We start from the raw sequence: 17497 nt of genomic DNA, 5'->3' as shown, positions 1-17497 counted from the left end.
CGACAAACAACTTTCACATGCTGCGTATCTCCTTCAGGATTGTGTAACCAGAATGGGCAACTTCAAAGTATAAGCGTGGTGGACCCAAGGAATTGCGCTACTCTGTATAAAGTAGTGTTGTCCCGTCAAATAATGCACTACTTTTCTAAAGTAGATGCTCCACTAGCTGTAATGTCGAGTCTGCACTAGTGTTGTCCTATCAAATAATGCACTACTTTTCTAAAGTAGATGCCTCACTAGCTGTAATGAGGAGTTTGTACTAATGATTCCTTCTTATCAACAAACGTGACGATGGAGCCCAAGGCGCACCCGACGTTTACTATAAGAATGGGAATTGAACCTCTTGCAAGACATTGAGCATCCACTCAAGTCTTACCTGAAGTAGTTTGTAGTTTGTAAGGTGCATAAACTTATCAATTTCCTAATTTCCACTTCCACTTCGCCACTCTTTTTGGTATCAGAGCTTGTCATACTCTAGTTCTTCAAGCTTGTTGGTATTATGCAACCCTGAGAAGCAAAAGGACAGATCCTAACTTGATAAAGAAAGGCAAGGAGGCCTGAAGAAGTCAAGGGCACATCTGTATGAGATTCTCCGGGAAGGAACTGCCCTCGCCTGAAGAACAAGAGTCCCTGTAAGTTCTGATAAGTTTTTATGAGCACCTTTGTTACTGCAAGAAATACTATTTCTTATCGAGAAGCCATTTCAGCCACTGAATCCATAGAAACCCCTTCTATTGGATTTGCTAAACCCAGTGATTTTCAAGGTGTAACGCCTGGAATCGCCACTATTATTAAGCAAAACAACACCAAAATCCATTTACTCACCTAAATAGCTGAAACCTTAAGGGAAATCCAATAGGAGCTTCGAAAACAAAACACTCCTCACACTCCTCTTCCACAAGACTTAATTTCTAAACTTCAAAACCTATCTCTTGGCCCTTCTAAACCCAAGGAAAAGCCAGGAAAGTTAAGGGTATTCAAGGATCCATATAAAATTCTAAGACAGGAGCAGGAAAAATTAAAAGGTACATGGCTGCCACCAGAACTGAACAACAGGTAGCTACTACACCTTTATTTGAAGACCAAATAAGAAGCTACAGAAGGAATCAGCGATGCCTTTATAACACTCAACAAGTAGTAAAACGAATTGGGCGTCAACTTACTGGTGGAGGAACCACAAGATATACCCTTGAACAACAACTAGAACCAGAAGCCCAGTTACAACTTTCAATGCAAGAGCGAGCATCCATAGTACCTGCAGAGGTACTGTATCATTCCAGGAGGAAATTTGAAGATAGATGAATTGCCTTAATCATAAGCAACATGTGGATCGTAAATGTAGGGATCCTTGGTGTATCGAATGTACTCTTTTCCGGAATATGTTTGAAGGTATCTTAATGATGGGATGTTGGATATCTTCTTCAACTCTCTGCAATTTGTTAGCTCAAGCTTGTAAGCCAAGGTGAGGTTGTTTGATCCCGTCCGGAATCTGAGTCAGATGAAGGCCGGATGAGGTGTCGTTGGTTTTGACGGAGGAGAGACTGATGCGGCGATCGTGCGGGCTTCGACGAACGGACCCCCACGTGGCTCTGAAAGACTACTGGGCCTGAGCCGGCGGTACTAGGACTTTGTGCACACTCAGACAAGCACACGAAACATTAGAGACCAAGAACCAGGGAAAAAGTCCCTGGAGCAGACCCTCCGACGCTCAAGTCAAGTACTTTTCCACAGAAGAACAGTGTACGAAGGAAGAAGAAAAGTAGACAAGTGTGCGAGTGAGCGTACCTGCGTAAGGGGGAGGACGCCCCTTTTTATATGACAGTGCGTACCTTTTGGAGACTGACCCTTGTTAGAGGGTGTTGAGTGTCAAGACTTGTCGGGTGGTGGAGGAAACGTGGTCTTCTCCTATAGACTGGAGGAAGGTTCTACTTGCAGGTGACTTCAACCGCTGGAATATTCCCTGACATGAAGCAGGTATTCTCTGACAGATGAACCGACTGGACGGATGGGGGGGGGGGGGGCGATCAGAGTCTCTCTCTGTCAGTTTTTATGATTCAGGCCCGACCGAGAGTGACAAGTTTGTTTACGTGAATTAGCTTGAGAAACCCGATCAGTAAAGCCAGGTCGGGGGCTTTGCCTTGATCATGCATCCTGCCGCAGACTTGGTTTCCTGACCATTAGATCCCGCCCTGGCTTTATACGCCGGATGACCCCCAGTGGTCCTACTCCGTATATTAACTGCCACGTCCTTTTGACTTCTGATTGCCACATCCTCTTGACCTTTGATTGTCACGTTTCTTTGACTTCTGACTACCACATCTCCTTGACTTCTGACTGCCATGTCCTCTGGACTTCTGACTGCCATATCCCCTGGACTTCTGACTGCCACGTCCCTTGATTTCTGCTGACCTGACCCTACCATCATACACCGTATCACAAGCCTCATCCCAAGTCTAGTCGAAGGAGGCTCAAGTTCGACTGACTAGACCCATACTCCAATTTCATTGGGCTTTGCTATTGGGCTTTTAACTACTGCTCCTTTTCCCCAAGTCTTCAGAAATTTACCTTGTTCTCAAATGCTACGCCATTCTCCGGATGTCTATGCCACTATGTCAATTCCCAGATCTTTGGATATGCAACATGTCCTTGAATGCGACACTATTTCCCATATGCCGTTGTATACTTCGAAGATGACGCTCCGCATCTCTCTCTTTAAAAAGGGTTGACCCCTCTTATGCCCCTATGCTTTCTTTGCTGACTTCTTCACATCATGGAATTTGTCGTGGAGCCTGATGAGGTATCATCTTTGCACCAGCAACTTACTCATTTGACTCAATTACTTGCCAGGAAGGATGAGGCCTTATTTGAGATGACACAGAGCCGGGACCTTTAGTCTTCCCTTTATCGAGAAATGGAAGAGCTTTGGCTATCCGCTAAGTCCCAGACTCGAGCTTAGGCGACCTTGAAGCATAAGGCTCAATTGAACGTGGAGAGCCAGACCCACTTTATTGCCTATTTGAAGGTAAAATATGATACTTCTCTAACCCTTCTCCAAGAAGAAGGTCGGATGAAAGATGAAACCATTGCCCAGCTACACCGCACCATTCAACGCATCAAGGCGGAGCTGATCCAAGCGCGAGCCCATTTGGAGTGGGCAGGTCAGGCAGATCGATCTTGCACAAGGTGCGACCTGATACTGCTATTTAAAAGGAAGTTAGGACTACTTATATTCCCAGTATGATGATATGAATTTTGAGGAATGCCTCTTAAACTTTATTAAATAAATGCCAATCCGGCTAGGTTCTGAGTCTTTGTTCATGTCTTTCTCTTGTGTTTCCTTCCCTTCTTTGGTACTTCTCCTTTTATGTAAACCAATGAATTGTTGAATATGAGAATATGCTTACTTGTGGTTCATGCTGAGGCAAGAGTTTGAAAAGCCTACCCCCAGAGTCGTTCGTGAATAACTTACGCTGGGACGAGAGTCTGGAATCCCGCCCGAGAGGTTGCTGGTCGTGAGAGTCTGCTCACTTATAACTCGCACTGAGGCGAGAGTCTGGAATCCCTACCGAGAGGTCATTGGTCGTGAGAGCATGCTCACTTATAACTCGCACTGGGGCGAGAGTCTGGAGGCGTGAGAGCAAGCTCACTTATAACTCGCACTGAGGCGAGAGTCTGGAATCCCGACCGAGAGGTCGTTGGTCATGAGAGCATGCTCACTTATAACTTGCACTGGGGCGAGAGTTTGGAGGTGTGAGAGCAAACTCATTTATAACTCGCACTGGGGCGAGAGTCTGGAGGCGTGAGAGCAAGCTCACTTATAACTCGCACTAAGACGAGAGTCTGGAATCTCAACCGAGAGGTCGTTGGTCATGAGAGCATGCTTACTTATAACTCGCACTCGGGCGAGAGTCTGGAGGCATGAAAGCAAGCTCACTTATAACTCGCACTTGGACAAGAGTCTGGAGGCGTGAGAGCAAGCTCACTTATAACTCGCATTGGGGCGAGAGTTTGGAATCCCGACCGAGAGGTCGTTGGTCATGAGAGCATGCTCACTTATAACTCACACTAGGGCAAGAGTCTGGAGGCGTGAGAGCAAGCTCACTTATAACTCGCATTGGGGCGAGAGTTTGGAGGCGTGAGAGCAAGCTCGCTTATAACTCGCATTGGGGCGAGAGTCTAGAATCCCAACCGAGAGGTCATTGGTCGTGAGAGCATGCTCACTTATAAATCGCACTAGGGTGAGAGTCTAGAATCCCGATCGAGAGTGATCTAGAAACCTGATCGGGAATTTGATTTGGAGATCTGTCTAGGAATTTTGTTCTGGAGCTTGGTCCAGGAATTTTGATTTGGAGCTCTGTCCAGAAATTTGATCTGGAGATTTGCCCAGGAATTTTGATTTGGAGATCTGCCTAGGAATTTTGATCTGGAGCTCTATCTAGGAATTTGATCTGGAGATCTACCCAGGAATTTTGATTTGGAGCTCGGTCCAAGAATTTTGATCTGGAGCTCTGTCCAGGAATTTGATCTGGAGATCTGCCTAGGAATTTTGATCTGGAGATCTGTCCAAGAATTTTAATCTGGAGCTCTATCCAGGAATTTGATCTGGAGATCTGCTCAAAAATTTTGATCTGGAGATCTGTCTAGAAATTTTGATATGGAAGTAATACTTGTGGCTTGGAAGAAGAGAAGCTATCAAATCCTCCATATCCCTGCGATCATAAGGTGTGTTATATAAGGCTCTTTTAGTTAGATTTAAACCTTACTCTGATTTTGAGGGAGTGTAAAGGCGCCGAATTCTGATCATTTTCCCGCCACTATTTTCGTTTCCCGAGGCTCCCCTCTGAACTTTCCAATTCTCGAGGAACGGTCTTCATGGAGCAGGGCGCGCCTCCTCGCATATCCTCCCTCATGATTTTCCTATCATTTCCATCATAAATGCCCTTTCATAGGGAGGTGAGGCGTGTTCCGCAACCTTAACTTTTCATAATGTATAACGCATACTTTTCCGACACGCTTCCCTAAATCACCTTTGCTCCTTGATCTGATGACTGACGTGTGTTGCGCCATTTCGTTTGTCCGGCTCGGTCTTCGATGTTCCCTAGGGGTTTTGATTTATTAACCCTAAAGGCATCCCACCGTTACCTCTTACTGCTTCATCTTCCTTCAACTCTTCTTCGCTCCTTTGCTTTCGATTGCTCGCCTTCTTCTTCGTGTCTCTCCGCTATAAGTACTTTTCCTTCCTCATCTGCCTTCCCCTTCTCCATCCCTCTATAATGGCTAATGAGAGAGAAATGTCCTGGTACTCATACTTTCTTTCTGATTTAGATAGGAGCGATCTGGAATCAATCCTTGCTAGCCTGAAACTTATTGATGCCTATAAGCTCCTTTCTCTGGGTCCCCATGATCATCCGTCTTTCCCTCCCGTTGTGTTTGTGATATGCGTAAATATTATGATGATTTATGCATGCTTTTACTCACATTCGCTAACTTTATACGTACGTATTCTTTGTATAATCACCTCTTTTATCGTGTATTCATCATATATACTCTTTTGTATGGATATCTGCTCTTTGTTTGGTTTTGTGTTGTCAGGGACAATTTTCGGAGTGAAAACGGCGTTTGTCGACGCACGAGAGCAAGCCAGAGAACACGACCATTCAAACCTTGCACGGTCGTGTGGCTAAACAAAAGGGAAGATGTGCACGACGGTGCGACTCTTGCACGGCCGTGGGGCTAAACCAGAGGTGGATCAGAACACGGTTGTGCAACCCTGCATGATCGTGCACCCATGATCAAGGCCAAGCAGCACACGGCCGTGCAACCCTGCACGACCGTGTCCCCAGGAACCGAGCCCCAACATCACACGATCGTGTGTCACGCCCCAGAGGAGTCCCTGTCCGAGAAAATTTTGGCAACATCTCCCCTGTACGGTGGACAATCTGAAACTTTTCTACAAGCACTAAATACCTCAGCCACATGCGGCTGGAATAATAACAAAAAAATAAACCATCACCACGCAGTTTATATAAGTAAACCAAAGCAGTAATACCCTGACTCGAAATCAACCCTACTCCACTACACTCGTAAAGCTCAAATCCGATGAACTCACCTCTTCTGCCGTCCAGGCAGGCATGTAGTAGAATAAGTCCAAATCCAAATCCATCGATATAATAAAATCCATACAATGTCCATAAGTAAAATAATCCAAAACATAACAAGTTCAAAACAGTCTAGAACAGAAAAAAAAACCGAAAGAAAACCAATCATATCCTCGAGGTCTGCAAGGACCAGCAACTGGAACTCTCTCCTGACAGCATCAACCTGAAAATATCAACAATGGAGGCGGGGTGAGTCCAACACTCAGTAGGTACAATTGATACAAAGTAGGGAAATAACACCTAACACTAATCATGCGTACAATCTCCTGATATAAGAAAGATAAAAATGCATCTGAAGTAACAGGAGAAGAACTGTACTTACCAGGACTTGAGTATAAGGACAAACAGTCCGAGTGGTATAGGAATTTTGTATGCATGTCAAACATAGGTATCCAAACAATATGCAGCATATAAATGCAGCAAGCACAAACACAAACAATAAATGCATCATGCATATGATGCCAATGATGCGTCCTGGTCACCCCTGACGCTAGTCGATCATCTCACATACAATAGTGAGGCCGAGTGGGTAGGGCTGTGACAACCGTGCACTCTGTCGTCACTACTCCTGATGAGTGACCGAGTGGACGGGATGCTGTCGGAGTACATCTATCCTCCTACCCCAAATCATAAATGGGGGAGCGCAATGCTCTCAACTCCCGGTACACAGTGACGGGGAGGAATCCCTGCCGGATAACACGTTGTGTCACACTACCCATGAGCGGACCAACGGTGCCTAACAGAGTCCCTGCTGCAACACACTCTGCCTGAATCGACCACTAACCCATGAGTGGTAGTGTGTGTAGATCCATGTAACTGGCGATGTGCTCACAATAATGGAGCGGACTATCGCACAACATGAAATCATGCAAATGGTGCATGACACTAACTACAAAATATCCTGACCTAGTCCATATATATATAAAAGTGCATCATAGGTCAACAGATCAAATCAAATCAAAGGTACACAGAAGGTATAAAACCTAGGTCCTGAACATGGTGAAGTATGATGTATCACTACCCCTATAAACATGTATAAGCAGGTAAAGTATACATGAGATGCAAAGCAAGAAATCAATCAATCGTATAACAGGTATTGGGTAGTGACTAACCGTAACAAATAAGGAACATAATTAATGCAACTTGTTAAATTCACTATTAAGTATATCAAATGACATAAGTCAAAAGTACCCGCCTCCGATAAAATGGTCTAAATCTGACTCCGAGATACTCGTCTCGCGTCAAGGTCCTGTATATTAAACATAAGGTCTAGTTTAGCTAATTCTATCATACCACAATTAGCCAAATTAAATTCTAATCCAATTTAAGAAGTTCTAAATTGGATCCAACTAATCCATCCAACAAAATTAATGAACCCTAATTAAATAAAATCAGTGGGTCCACCAGGGTTAGTTCCTTAACCCTAATCATAACATGAGATTAAAAATCTAAAGCTAATCCAATCTACCAATCTCCAACATAAACCTAATCAATATACACGAAGCTCAAAAACCCTAAACCTTACCTCAATCCACAGCTTTATTCAAGATCAAGAAGATCCTGGAATTAAAGAGTTGTTGAAAAACAGTGACAAGTACCATAGTTATCAACCAACAAATTCACCACAGGATCCAAATCAAAAATCCAAATACCCCTTTTTGCCTTACCTAACTCGCTACCCCATGTTCTCCTCACTGCCGGCGGCTGGTGGCAAAGAAGGAGGATCCGGTGGTGAGGTCTAGGGCAGAAATGTTTGGCCGGCTAGGAAAAATTCCAATGGCTGGCAACCGAAGATCGGCAGGGCTCATCTAGGGCTTGCTTCTGCCGTGAATAGGGCGTCTCCGAGAAAAAGGAGGCAAGGCCGGCTGTGAGATCAAACCTAGGGCACGGGCAGAGGAGGAGGTTCGGTGGTGGCGAGAGGTGGCTGTCGGAGAGGGCGTCGGTGCTTAGGCTTGGCGTCGGGTCGGAGTGATGGCGACGCGGATAGAGCTCGGTGGACCTGGTGGCCGGCGCTCGAAGAAGAGGAGAAGGAAAGGCCGACGATAAGGCTGAAGAGGAGTGGAAGAAACCCTCAACCGATAGTGGATCGGGGTCGGCGACGGCGGGTCGACACTACCCCGGCGGCATCGGCTGTGGTGGCGTGCAAGGCGATTAGGGTAGACGACACAGAGGGGAAAGAGCTCGGCAATGTGGCTCGGGCTCGAGGCAGAGGAGCGAGGGGAAGGAGAGGAAACCGCCGCAGCAGTTCGGGCTTCGGCGTCGCAGGGAAAATCGGGAGTGAGGGAGAGTAAACGGCGATTGGGGAAAGGAAAACAGTTCGGCGGATGAGGAAAAATAAAAGGGAAAGGAAAAAGAATTAAATAAATACATTTTTCCTCACTTAAATGGGGTAGTCTAAACAGGCTTTTTCCCGGTCTCGTTTTTATCCCTGTTAACTCGTCCGTTCGAGCTCCGAAAAATTCTCGAAAAATTTCCAAAAATTTCAAAAAATTCCCTTATTAATATTCGCCTATTTCCGGTATTTTACATTCTTCCCCACTAATAAAAATTTGATCCCCAAATTTCGTTATCTACCATCAGCAAGTACTAACAACAAATAGAAAGTATGAATGCTGAACGGTAAATTAAATCACATACCTCAAGTGAAAAGATGGGGATATCGAGCTCGGATAGTATCCTCGAGATCCCAAGTAGCCTCCTCGTCCGAACGATGCTGCCATCCGACTTTAACCAGCCGGATAGTCTTGTTTCGCAACTGACGCTCTTTCCGGTCGAGAATCCGTACCGGAACCTCCTCATATGTAATGTCAGGCTGAACTGGAACTGGGATATCTGCCAGCACATGTGTCGGGTCATGTACGTATCTCCTCAGCATCGATACGTGGAATACGTCGTGAACACCCGCTAAGGACGGCGATAGTGTCAACCCGTAAGCTACTGCTCCAATCCTTTCCGAGACCTGGAAAGGTCCAATGTATCGCGGAGCTGGCTTGCCTCTGAGGTCAAATCTCTTCACCCCTTTCGTAGTTGAAACTCGTAGAAATACTTGGTCGCAAATGGAGAACTCTAAGAGTCTCCGACTCGGGTCAGCATAACTCTTCTTTTGGTCCTGCGCCTCTAACATCCTCCGTCTGATAGTACGGACCAAGTTTGTCTCAAGCTGAGCTCTATGAGGTCCCTATAACTGGGCCTCTCCAACCTCATCCCAGAGGACGGGTGACCGACAAGGTCTACCATATAACGCCTCAAACGGTGCCATTTGGATAATCGAATGCAAACTGTTGTTGTAGGCGAACTCTACCAATGGAAAATGGTCCTCCCAACTGCCTCCGAAAATCAAATACACAAGACCTCAGCAAGTCCTCTAGAGTCTGAAAGGTCCGCTCTAACGGTCCATCTGTCTGCGGATGGAAAGTTGTACTGAAACATATCTGCGTGCCCAAGGTCTGCTGCAGACTCTGCCAGAAACGAGACGTGAACCGGGAGTCTCTATCCGAAATAATACTCAACGGAACACCACATGATCTGATGATCCCCCGGTAAAACAGATCTACCAATCGATCCAGGAAATCAGTCTTCCGGATCGCTAACGAGTGTGCGGATTTGGTTAATCGATCAAAGATTACCCAAACCGCGTCATGGCCTCGTCGTGTCCTCTGCAAACCTATCACAAAGTCCATAGTAATGTGTTCTCATTTCCACTCAGGAATAGAAATCTGCTGAAATAAGCCGGCAGGTCTCTGATGCTCGGCCTTCATTTGCTGACAGACAAGACATCTAGCTACAAAATCCGCGATGTCTTCTTTCATGTCGTCCTTCATGTCGTTCCACCAATAGAAACATCTCAAATCTTGGTACATACGGGTACCGCTTGGGTGGACCGCAAATCATGAGCGATGAGCCTCCGGAAGTAACTCCTATAAGACCGGAGGAGACTAAAGCACGCAAAATCTGCCTCGATAGTGTATAACACTCTCCTCGTCTCGTGTGAACTCGGTCTGCTGCCCGGAAGCTATCTGGCTGTAAATAAACTGCAAATACTGATCAGCAGCCTATGGCTCTCGTATCCTTGTCCTGATCAACGACTGAGCAACCATGGTAACCAGAGTACCCTGCTCTGTCTGTCCTTACCCCTCAAGGCCCAAATCGGAGAAACCTTAAACCAAGTCTGTGACCACAACTTGGTGGCAAGCTAAAGTCCCTCCGGACTTCCTCTTAAGCGCATCGGCAACATATTAGTTTTCCCCGGTGATAGTCAATCGTACAGTCACAATCCTTCAGGAACTCCATCCATCTCCTCTGTCGGAGATTAAATTCCTTCTGGGTAAAAATATATATTTGAGACTCTTATGATCAGTGAGAATCTCAAATGTAATACCGAACAGATGCTGCTGCCAAATCTTCAAGGTAAAATAATGGCAGCCAGCCACAAGTCATGTACTGGGTAGTTCTCCTCATGCTCCTTCAACTGCCGAGAAGTAGGAGACTACCCTGCCGTGCTGCATCATAACAACGCCCAAACCCTGTAGAGACGCGTCGGTGTAGAGTACAAATCCATCCTCTCCAGAAGGTAAAACCAAAACTGGAGCCGACACTAATCTCCGCTTCAGCTCCTGAAAGCTGGTCTCGCAATCCTCTGTCCACATGAACTTCACGCCTTTCCTGGTAAGACGTGTCAGTGACATAGCTATCCGAGAGAAACCCTCAACGTATCTCCGGAAATATCGAGCCAAACAAAGGAAGTTGCGAGCCTCTTCTATAAACTCCGTCTACTCCCAACGGTAACAACCTCGATCTCCTGTGGAACCACGGTATACTCCTACTGGTGACCGTGTGTCTCAAACATCTCACGGAAGACAACCAAAATACGCACTACTGATCTTCACATCTAGACGTTTCCATCGAAACATCTCTAGAACTATGCAAAGATGATGTGCGTGATACACCTCAGATCAGGAAATAAACACCACGTCGTCAATAACGATAACGAATTCTGATCCAATATCCTAGGGATACCCAAATCATCTAGTCCATGAAAACATCTAAGGCTCCGCTAGCCCTAATGGTAAAACCAATACACATAATGTCCGTATCGCAGACATTCCCAATCCATAAGATCCTCGACAATAAACAGATCTGATCACCAACGATATAAATCACCTAAGCATAGATCCTCCAGTGTGAGAGCAACGCTCCATCACAGAAAATACCACATATGGGGGAGCAACGCTCTACCACAAGAAATCCTCAATATGTAGGAGTAAAATAATAATCCATAACATGTATCTGCAATAGATATGGGAGCAATGCTCCACTACAAGCAGTCTGAAATATGTATATGTGGGAGCTCCGCTCCACCACAAACGATCCATAAGTGTCCAAGGCACCTAACTATCTAACTAAAGGCTGCACGAGATCACTCGACCACATATCACTGTGGGCAGCCAAAGGTATAAACAACCTAGTAAACAAATCCAATCCATAGTCAACTCTATCATCATCCTAGTGGGTTGGTCACCCACTAATAGGAGAATTAGTTGACAGGGTTATACAACCAATAACATAATGTAGACACTCAACATTCTACATTCAACATAGGTAGAATCATCATGATGCTACCCACCATACACCTGACACACATGCACACACAACATATGTATGATCGACATAATTCTCCAATTAGTACACACCAAACATACTCACAACATAGGCATAAATCATCGTGCTACCTCCAACAATGCATACCGAACCCGTGTGCATATATCAACGTAGGTATAATCGACAATACACCTCAAACAACCTCACATGGCATATATACACCTATGCCAAGAGTACAATTAACGTAATACTTCCAACAAATCATAATCGACACGAGTATACTCTCAGAACAATCATATAATAAACAAGATACCTCAAATATTACACCGAACACAACTGCACATATCAGAACTCATATTAAATCGATAAGATACCTCCAAATAAAACACACAAACACATGTGCACATTTCACAACATAGATTTAATCGACGAAATACCTCCCATAAACAATCAGACATGTCTGTCTAACCACTAAGGTATAATCTACTAGACACCCACAATAATCATAACTGAACAAGTATACACCACATAGATATACCTAATCAGCATATTTAATCCAATCAACCTGACATTCCATATTTTACCTTCTATGTTATCCAAATCCAACACAATACTCAACCATTTTCATCCAGCCTTGACATTGATGAAAAAAATTTGATTACATTTAACACTTCAATTAAATTTATATCCTCAATATCTGAAACCATTACTAATCTTTCATATGGAGTTATATGATCAAAATTTTTTGCCAGAATTCACAAACCAATCCAATCATAATCAACCGGATATCATGTTCCATACATGTATCCACTCAGCCGACCCAGAAAAATTTTCAACTATGACAACCAAAGGTAGCACAACAAAAATCCTACCAGTTCATTGATCCATAATCCATACAGAACTATCCGAAGGAATCCACCTTTATAGACACCAGAGCAAATAATAACTTGACCCCCAAAAAAATTGTCAAACAACTAAATCAGTTCATGGGTCAATTCAACACTAATTACCTCAACTCAAACTAGAAAATGCCAGCCCACATGATATCATATGTATACATCTCTACTCCCCATGAGAGCAAGTTAGCATTCAAAACATCCAATCATTTTTTTTTTATCCACATAGTCCAATACCAGAGGAAGCAAATATCAATCTTATCATCCTGTTAACTAACCACAACCAACCAGATTTATTAAAATCTCATAAGCACACTCACTATGTCACCATCAACGACAACTCAAATAATAGATCATCAAAATAGTTATCCACTAATTGATCATCAAAACAAATATCTAGTAATAGATCATCAGACAACCACATAACATTTACTCTCATAAATCATTAGAAATCAACACATCACAATATCTGATCTCACCATATCCCTCAACCTCAAACCATTCTCAACAATGATCAAACATGATAACTCCCAAATGACCAATTTTCATCATATCGGCACCCTAATAATCCAAACGATATGAGTATAAAAACTCTACTGGCTAAGTCAACAGGAATATGTAGGTATCATCCATTAGCCAGCTAACAATAGCAGAGGCTGGTATGTGCCTCCATCTCCTACTAGTAGTAACAGAAGCTAAAACTACTAATGGTATGATATGAAAAATCACCAGAGACTATAATCCTTGATTTCTATTAAGGTCGACCATGCTCAATGGCTAACCTATCACATGTAATATGTGTTACAACAACCAGACAAGTATTAAATAAAGAATTCTAATACATGTCATAAACTATAAAATTAAACATCATACCTAATTGCTGTCTGGAGATGTTCCGTCGTTGTCCAGTCCCCAATTTGACCTCAAAAGTTCCGAACGAGAAAATCGCCGGAAATCCATATCAATCCGAAACAGAAGTATGAAATATAACCATAACGGAAATCCGTACAAACCGAAATAAATATCCAAAAATCTAGAACACCAAAAGCAGGTATCCATAACCTGCTCTGATACCAATAAATTGGTATCAGATAAATCTCAAAAATCCAAAATACAAAAATCCAACAAGTATCGCCAAACTTGGCGCTCTGATACCAAGTAAATAAATTGGTATCAGGTTATCCCAAACATCCAAAATACGAAAACAAAAGATCGTATACCTGCGCTCTGATACCACTAAATTGTCACGCCCCAGAGGAGTCCCTGTCCGAGAAAATTTCGGCAACATCTCCCCTGTACGGTGGACAATCTGAAACTTTTCTACAAGCACTAAATACCTCAGCCACATGCGGCTGGAATAATAACAAAAAAATAAACCATCACGACGCAGTTTATATAAGTAAACCAAAGCAGTAATACCCTGACTCGAAATCAACCCTACTCCACTACACTCGTAAAGCTCAAATCCGATGAACTCACCTCTTCTGTCGTCCAGGCAGGCATGTAGTAGAATAAGTCCAAATCCAAATCCATCGATATAATAAAATCCATACAATGTCCATAAGTAAAATAATCCAAAACATAACAAGTTCAAAACAGTCTAGAACAAAAAAGAAACCGAAAGAAAACCAATCATATCCTCGAGGTCTGCAGGGACCAGCAACTGGAACTCTCTCCTGACAGCATCAACCTGAAAATATCAACAATGGAGGCGGGGTGAGTCCAACACTCAGCAGGTACAATTGATATACAAAGTAGGGAAATAACACCTAGCACTAATCATGCGTACAGTCTCCTGATATAAGAAAGATAAAAATGCATCTGAAGTAACAGGAGAAGAACTGTACTTACCAGGACTTGAGTATAAGGACAAACAGTCAGAGTGGTATAGGAATCCTGTATGCATGTCAAACATAGGTATCCAAACAATATGCAGCATATAAATGCAGCAAGCACAAACACAAACAATAAATGCATCATGCATATGATGCCAATGACGCTAGTCGATCATCTCACATACAATAGTGAGGCCGAGTGGGTAGGGCTGTGACAACCATGCACTCTGTCGTCACTACTCCTGATGAGTGACCGAGTGGACGGGATGCTGTCAGAGTACACCTATCCTCCTACCCCAAATCATAAATGGGGGAGCGCAATGCTCTCAACTCCCGGTACACAGTGACGGGGAGGAATCCCTGCCGGATAACACGTTGTGTCACACTACCCATGAGCGGACCAACGGTGCCTAACAGAGTCCCTGCTGCAACACACTCTGCCTGAATCGACCACTAACCCATGAGTGGTGGTGTGTGTAGATCCATGTAACTGGCGATGTGCTCACAATAATGGAGCGGACTATCGCACAGCATGAAATCATGCAAATGGTGCATGACACTAACTACAAAATATCCTGACCTAGTCCATATATATATAAAAGTGCATCATAGGTCAACAGATCAAATCAAATCAAAGGTACACAGAAGGTATAAAACCTAGGTCCTGAACATGGTGAAGTTGTTGGTTGCTACTCGGAAAACCTAGAGGTTCCACTGTACAAAAATTTGTACAAAGGTCTGAACCTTTTCCTAGATACCATGTGTTCTTTTAAATTAAATTTTGGATCGCCTGTGGAACTTAACACGTTTGATCCAAAACTTAATCTATTCGTTCTTTTAGGTTTTGACTTGGGTCTCCTGCGGAACTTAACACGTTCGACCCAAATCGCCTTAAGTTATTAATTCCATTAAATATTAATTTCCATAATTGGTTCCCAGTACTAACGTGGCGAGGCACATGACCTTCTTAGATATGGGAGCAACCACCACCGACTAGACAAAACCTTTTATAGAAAGCTAATATTTAATTTCCTAAAATAACTTTAGGTTAACCGAAAAGAACAATCAAATCACAAGGATAAAAAAAACTAAAGAACACAACATCGAAAAACATATTCGAAATACTAGAATCGTAAGCCTCTTGTATTTGATATTATTTCCATAAATAACTAGTATGACGCGGAAAGAAAAATTACTAGTTATACCTTGTAGAAAAACCTCTTGATCTTCTACCGTATTCCTCTTCTAACCTCGGACGTTGTGTGGGCAACGATCTTCCGAGATGAGAAACCACCAACCACCTTCTCTCCTCCTAGCTAGGTTCGGCCACAAAGAAAGAAGCTTCACTAAGGAAGAAAATCAAAACACTAACCAAGCTCCAAGAGATGCTAGCTTCCTCTCCTCCTTCTTCTTCTTCTCCAAGTAGTATCCGGCCACCACAAGAGCTCCAAGGAAAGAGAGGGGTTCGGCCACCACAAGAGGAAGAGAGGGAAAGGATGGCCGGCCACACCAAGAAACAAAAGAGGGAGAGAAAATAATAGAGGTTGTGTCTCATGAAGGCACCCCTACCCCTTCTTTTATATTCCTTGGCCTAGGCAAATTAGGAAATTTAATTACAATAAAATTTCCTTAATTTCCTTGACATGATTTAATTGAGAAAAATAAAATAAAATTTCCCAAATCAAACTCTAATGGCCGGCCACATCAATGAAGGAAAAAATTAGACAAGTTTTAATCAACAATTAAAACTTCCTAATTTGTTTCCGGAAATTTTAAAAATAAAATTTCTCTTTAAAAATCTCTTCATGGTTGATAAAAGGAAATTTCTATAATTTTAATTTTATCAACATGTGGATAATTTTTTAAAGAGAAAATAAAATATCTCATCAATCTACAAATAAGGAAAGAGATCTAATCTCTTTCTTTAATCTTTTGTAGATCTTTTACAAGAGAGATATTTTAATTTTAATTCTCTTTAATAAATTATTTCTTCCACATAATAAAAATCAAAATTAAAATCCCTTTTAAATTTAATTTGGTCGGCCCCCACTAGCTTGGGTTCAAGCTAGGGCCGGCCACCCAATTTTATACCTAGGCCGGCCCTAGCTTGGTTCCCAAGCTAGCTTGGCCGACCCCCTATTGGTGGGTATAGAAGGTGGGTATAGGTGGGTATAGTACTCTATAAATAAGAGGCTACGATAGGGACCGAGAGGAGGAATTGGTTTTGGTCTCCCGATAAAATTAAGCATCCCGTGCTCGCCCCGAACACACAACTCAATTTTATCAATAATAATTCATTCCACTAGAGAACTATTATTGAACTACCGCACCAATCCCAAATTATATTTTTGGGCTCCTTCTTATTATGAGTGTGTTAGTCTCTCTGTGTTTAAGATATCGAATGTCCACTAATTAAGTGAGTTACTGACAACTCATTTAATTAATATCTAAGTCCAAGAGTAGTACCACTCAACCTTATCATCATGTCGGACTAAGTCCACCTGCAGGGTTTAACATGACAATCCTTATGAGCTCCTCTTGGGGACATTATCAACCTAGTATCTCTAGGACACAGTTTCCTTCTATAATCAACAACACACACTATAAGTGATATAATTTCCCAACTTATCGGGCTTATTGATTCATCGAATTAAATCTCACCCACTGATAAATTAAAGAAATAAATATCAAATATATGTGCTTGTTATTATATTAGGATTAAGAGCGCACACTTCCATAATAACCGAGGTCTTTGTTTCTTTATAAAGTCAGTATAAAAGAAACGACCTCAAATGGTCCTACTCAATACACTCTAAGTGTACTAGTGTAATTATACAGTCAAGATAAACTGATACCTAATTACACTACGACCTTCTAATGGTTTGTTCCTTTCCATTTTGGTCGTGAGCTACTGTTTATAATTTATAAGGTACTGATAACATCATCTTCTGCATGTGACACCACATACTATGTTATCTACAGTATAAATTAATTGAACAACTACAACTAA

Source organism: Zingiber officinale, chromosome 4B (assembly GCF_018446385.1).
Source record: "Zingiber officinale cultivar Zhangliang chromosome 4B, Zo_v1.1, whole genome shotgun sequence".
NCBI classification, from domain to species: Eukaryota; Viridiplantae; Streptophyta; class Magnoliopsida; order Zingiberales; family Zingiberaceae; genus Zingiber; species Zingiber officinale.
Note: the sequence above shows the minus strand (reverse complement) of the source record.